This window comes from Tamandua tetradactyla, chromosome 6 (genome assembly GCF_023851605.1).
Source record: "Tamandua tetradactyla isolate mTamTet1 chromosome 6, mTamTet1.pri, whole genome shotgun sequence".
NCBI lineage: Eukaryota > Metazoa > Chordata > Mammalia > Pilosa > Myrmecophagidae > Tamandua > Tamandua tetradactyla.
The window spans coordinates 80,355,687-80,362,289 of NC_135332.1; positions in this window are offsets into that span (position 1 = coordinate 80,355,687).

The following is a 6,603-nucleotide window of genomic DNA, read 5'->3' on the forward strand; positions in this document are numbered from 1 at the left end:
GAGTAGCCTAACGGGAGGCACAGGGGCATGTTACAGGGCCCAATAAGTAGGCTGTAATCAGCAATGAAAAAAATAGGGGGGAACGAAAGGCATTGGGAACAAGAGAGGAGAAAGTACCCACCGACTGGATTCCTCACCTCCAAGCTCAAATCCCACTTCTGGGCCAACTGGCAATCTTGGGTGGGAAAAAAAAGGTTAGGCCCAGCCCCACACCCACGTGGTGAGGGTCAGTGGGGAATCCTGAGCCAGTGACGTCATCTCTGGTCATTGGATGCAACGGGCTCCAAATGGCCATGCTCAGAGTAGAAGTAGAACACCTGCTTTCTGCACCTGCAGGCTCTGAGTCTTCCTATCCGCCTCTCCCACCCCTCACCCCACTTGGTGGTGAGGACACTCCTTGTACACTTCATACACCTGTGCCCAGGACCTCTGGCTGCATACAGCCCTCTCCTGGTTGTCCTGGGAGCAATAATTCTGTGTGTGTGAGTGCGCGCGCATGTACGGTGGTGGTGGGGGTTCTTTATATTACAATAAATCGGCTTTTACTAACCATTCCCTCGAATTATTACTGCTGTTGTTTGTCCAAGCTATTATCTACATAAAACTCTCTTATCTTCAGTCCCCATGAACTCCTAACCCTGACTTTTACTTCTGGTCTGTTTGGCTCATTTATGCCTCCCGTTCTTCAGTATCAGCTTTCCTCACGGTCCTGACTCTGAACCAGTCCTCTTAGATTATACCACCCTTGATGTTGATGTTCCCCTCGACCACATGCTGATGCTTCCCAAATGGCTTCTGGCAGGTGCCTTCTCAGCTCCAGACCCAGTCTTCCAATTATCACCTACGGCCTGCGGTGGGATGCTCCACGTGCATGTAAAACTCAACATATCCAATTCAAAATGTTAAGTTCCAGTGCCCAATACAGGTCTGGTACACAGCACGCATTCTTGTTTGTTATCCAATGAGTGTCTCTGCCTACATTCTCTCCTTCTCAATTCCCCACCTCAGGTATCAGAAACACTATCCACGTGTGCTGAAGTCTGCACGTTAATGCTTAACTCAGAGGGGAGTTCGTTGTAGTCCTAATTTTAATCAGTCACTAAGTCCTGTCAATCATTTCATCAAATATATTTGTTACAACCTGAAATTTGAATTACTTGGGTAATTCATGATTGCTGCTTTAAATTGGAGACATAGAAAAAAGTATAAATGAGAAATCAATATCACTCCTTCTCAGTATATATACAAAAACATACACATATATAGTCCCCTAACCTTATGACATATATGCATGTGTATGTGTGTTCATAAATAGATACAATATCTATCAATCAATATCATAATCTTACAGAATTGGAATAGTGGAGTGCACAATATTAGTTATTCTTTTTCTTTTGGCATGGGCAGGCACTGGGAATCAAACCCAGGTCTCCAGCATGACAGGCGGGAACTCTGCCTGATGAGCCACCATGGCCTGCCCTAGTTTTCATTTTATAAGTAACTTTCTTACTGACAATAGTCTAAAATGACTAAATGATGTGTATAATATCTTACCGTTGGTTTTATTAATTAGCATAATTATCTTCCCATAGTTGTACCTTTAGATTGTTTTAATTTTGCCACTGTTATAATGTTGAATGGAGATCCTTGTATGTAAATATTTATCCCCTTTTAGTCTGACTTCATCAAGACAAATTCTTAGAGTGGAATTAATAGATCAATTGGTGTGAAACAACAAAAATTTATTTTCTACCATAAAAAAATATTTATATAATCTCTTTTGAAAAATTATGTATTTTTTCTCTAAGCTAAGAAATTATATATATACAATTATATATAACAGCTTAGCTTAGAGAAAACCATTCTCAAAATTTTGTTATATTTCTTTGATGCATTTATGCCATATCTAACTTTCACTTTATTAGATTCAATCATATGGAATGTACACAAATGAATGTGCTGGCTAAAAAAATCTACTTATTTTGTATTATAAATATAACCAAAGCTCATTGTGGATAAGTTGGAGATTGCATCATCCTGAGATTGACATATGAACATTTTAAGTTAACTTTTATCACTATATAATTGCATCGGAAACGTGTGGGCATCACAAGTTATGTAAAGCTCGATGAATTATAAATTTTCACAAGATGAAGAAGTAGAGTATGACTGTTATCTCAAAAGCCCTGCTCATGCCCCCTCATGGAAACTACTTCTGCACTTCTCAAAAGATAGCCTCTAGGGTGGCCCAGGTAGCTCAGTGCAGCGTTCTCGCCTGCCATGCTGGAGACCTGGGTTTGATTCCTGGTGCCTGCCCATGTAAAAGAAAAAAAAAGATAACCTCTATCCTGATTTCCAATCACACAGAATAATTTTACCTGTTTTTGAAGTAGGATAAATGGAACTGTAGGGTGCATTCTTTTTGTACCTGCCTGTTGAGCCTGTGAAGTTAATTCACACCGATGTACATTGCAGTGTTTCATTCATTTTCATTGCCGGATAGTATTCAATTGTGTGAACGACCACCATCATTTTGTATATCATATGGCTGATGGACATTTGGATTGTTTCCACTTCTTGTATAATATGGATAATGCTCCTAATAGCATTCTCATACATGTCATTTGGTAAACATATTTATGCATACCTGTTGAATATATAGTAGGAGCTTAATTGCTAGGTCCGAGGGCACAGATGTTTTCAATCAGTTTCATCCTCACAGTTTTTCAAAGTAGCTGCTCCAATTTATACTTCCAAGGGCAAAATATGGGGGCTCCAATTGTTCCACACTCTTGCCAACATTTGCTGTGGACAGTCTTTCCAATTTCACTCATTTTGGTGGCTGTGCAGTGGTTTTGATTTGCTTTACCTGATGGTTGGTGGGGCTGAGTAGTTTTTATTGGACATGTGGATATTCTCTCAAGGAAACTGTTTATTCAAGTCTTGCATTCATTTTTCTATTGGGTTGTCTGCCTTTCTGTTATTAATTTGTAGGAGTTATACATATTTATTTTGAATACAACTCAAGGATATATACTGAAAAAATATATTTTTTTCTCAATCTGTAACTTATCTTTTCTGGTGAATGCGTTTTTTTTTTTTGGAAAGGAAATATTTTCTTTCCTTAGGTCACAAACATCTTCTGCTATGTTAACTTTTAGAAGGTATAATGTCTTTCCTTTTGTATTTACATTTACAATATTCTTGGAATTGCTTTTGTATGTGGTGTGAGATAGAGATTCAGATTTGTTTTTTTCTTCGTGTTTGTCCATTTGATTTAGCATCATTTGTTGAAAATTCCATCCTTTCCCCAGTCCTCTGCAATGTCAACTTGCCATAAACCAAGTGGTCATGTGTATGGAGATCTGTTTATGAACATGGCCTCATTGATGATAGTGGACCAGGATGAGGTTCTATAGAACATCCAAAGAGCTCAAGATTCTTTTGGATGATAATGTAAATGTAAGCAAAAGAGTTAATATAGACTTTCAAGCAAGATTGTGTATATACACTTCTGTCCTTCCCAAGTCAATGTGAACTACTTCTGATCCTCTTCCTGACATTTCTGGTAAGACTGGAAGGAGTGCTTTCACCATACCAAATTCCATGGCTCTTTTGACCTATTTAAGATGGCACAGCTGGCACAGCAACTGCAATTAGGGCTTCCACTTAGTTAAGCTTAACAGGAGCCCACTGAGCCCAGGACTCACCTGGTCAATTAAGTAGGGATGTAACAGGGACCACCTCCCCTGGATCCTTGACGTCTTGAGGGCGGCACTGATTTCTGGCATTCCACCTGAGATGCTGTCTTTGCCTGGGGGGGTTAGTTTCCAGGGCTTCTGCTGGGCCTTTCTCTACCATTATGGCCTTTACTCCAGAGGTCAGGGAGCCGATGGAATGATCATCTCCGTTACACACTCAGGGGCTGTGAAAGTGACCCTCTTCAGACCCCCTGGACCTACTGTGATCTGGACTTGTGCCAAGGCCTGATTTATCCCCTGGTGTCCACATGCCTCCATCCAACCTGGGGCTTTGATGGCACCCTCTGTCTGATGATGATGGTATTGACTCAAATGCTATATCCAGTAGTCCTTGAATGCCCTGACTATTCTATTCCCAGTGGGTTAGCCTAGTGGATGGCCATGTGGAAATCACTGTTGTTCACACTTGATGTGGTCTGCAGGGTCTGCCTCAAGGGACCCTTCTATGAGTGGCTTTGGGTCTGGGGACTGTATGGAAATCTGTTGAGAAACAATGGTTTTCACAGAGCTGCAGCTCTGGCACGAAGCTTCTGCTCACCCAGTCCTATATCTTCTTTGGTAGTTGCCCATCTACTTCACCCTAGCAACACTACAATCTCTTTGCCACCACCAAGAAGGGTGTCTGATTCTGTAAGTATGTCTGGCTACCATTCTGGACACTTTGCCCAAAATGATAATTCCATCCACCTGGCCTCTACTAAATCATGCTCTTACCATTCCCTTGCTGCCAGGAAGCCTGTTTCAAAGGTTCCCAAACCTCACCGCAGAATGGAATCAGCTGAGCAAGCCAAGAAACCCCTATGCCTAAGCCACACCCCATTCCACTTAGGTTGACTGTCTGAGGCTGGGAACCAGGCAAAGGTATTTTAAAGAGCCGGGTGTAATACAATACGCCACAAAGGGTAGGAAGCACTATCCTACTTCTAGCTCTTCTCGTGATGCCAGGAACTCCGTCACTGGTAAATTCCCTTAGTGCCCTCGCAAAGCAAGTGACTCAGGGCCCTTTTGGGGAGTACAGTCAGTGGTTGGGTTCTCTGGATTTACACAACAGCAAGCCCACCTCTGAACCTGCTGATTTCAGATAAGGAAGTTCTGACACCTCTACCTTGCTCACTGTGGACCATCTCAGCAGAGCACTAAGGTCAGCTCCAGGTGAACTTGCCCAGATGTAAGTTGTGTATCACAGAGTCTGACCTTGATGAACCTTTATTTTCATCCACATCTTAAGAATAGGGTGGGGGACGGGATGGTGAGGATCTCAGCTGCTCTACCTTCTAAAACAAAGCCCCTTCAGAGAGTTGAGAAACCAGTATGGATAATATCTGACCATTATCCTGTGTGTAAAAGGACTGTTGTTTAAAAAGAAAAGAAAATGGGATTGCTTTCTGGTCCTTTGAGTTCTAAACGCTGTTCTAACTACTTTAGAATGCTCTCCCCACCAATCTACAGGTAAATGAATAACACTTGAAAAGTTTGTAAGTTGCATTTACATACATTTTCAACTGAATTCTTCCAAGCCCCCCCTGGAATAGAGACAGTTCTTAGAGATGTTTCCATCATATATTCAAAGACATCTAGTGGTCAGGGGCAGGAAGAGTCTGGTGGATTGGAACTCTCCCTACCTGGGTCCCCTGAATCCAATGACCAACGGCTGTCTAACACGTGTCCCTCAATTCCAAGGGGGCTCTTTGGGGGTCATGACCAAACCATTTTCCAGAACTAACTCCAAGCCTCAGAAGGGTCCACAGAATAGGCAACCTTTCCAAATTTTTCTTTAGGAAAACAGTGTCCAGGGGGTCAGAAAATCAGTCCATTTATAGTATCTTATAGTAGCGCCCACAGTCCCAATTTTGTATTATCCTCAGGGAGTGTTTTCTCACTTCTGGACCCTCCAACCTTGTCAGCATATCCACTTCATGTCTCTCTTTCATCTCCCTGGAAAGGATAAAACCAATTTTTTTCTCTTACATTTATTTTATTTTTCTGTAGTCTTAGAAGAGTATCCAAAACCCGTGGATGGAAATTTCCCACATAGGAGACCAGCCTGGTCCCCTGGAGAAGACTGAAACCAATGATTCAGTTCTCAGGAGCTCAGGTATGGAGTCAAATGCTTTGTTCAGCCACTCACTAGTTGTAGGAGGTGGCCTCTGAGATGGCCCCAAGGCCCTAGCCTCCTGCTATTCATATCTTTGTGTGTTCCTTCTCTCAACTGAGTCAGGGTTTTATGCGTGACCAACAGAACAAGGCAGAAATTATGGGATGTCACCATCAAGATTAAGTAATGAAAGACTGGGGCTCTGTTTTGGGCTCTCTCTCCCCCTCTTCTTCTACCTTCCTTTCCCTTTCTTTTGGATCACTTGTTCTGGAGTAATCCAGCGTAATATCATGAGCAGTTCTGTGGAGATTAACTGAGGCCTCCTGCCAGCAACCACGTGAGTGAACTGGGAAGCAGGTTCTCTAGCCCCTATCTCACCCCAGCTGGCAGCTTGCAATCTCATGAGAAACCATGAGCTAGAAATATCCTAAAGTTGTGTGAGAAGATAAATGCTTGTTGTCTCTAGTTGCTAAGTGTTGAGGTAACTTGTTAATCAGCAGCAGATAGCAAGTCCACCAGTAGAGTTGTCAGGGTCACCTGAGCCTACCACGGACTGGGAAAGCAAGAGTGTCAGGGTCTGGCATTCTTTTTCAATCCTTGTGAAATCCTGAAGGAGGAGGGTGCCATCCCAATTTTAAAGATTGGAAAACTGAAGCTGAGAAAGGCAAACAAACTTGTTCACAGTGACAGAGCTGATGCATGGTAATAGCAAACTCAAGAAGAAAAGGTGGAGAATTTAAAATCAGT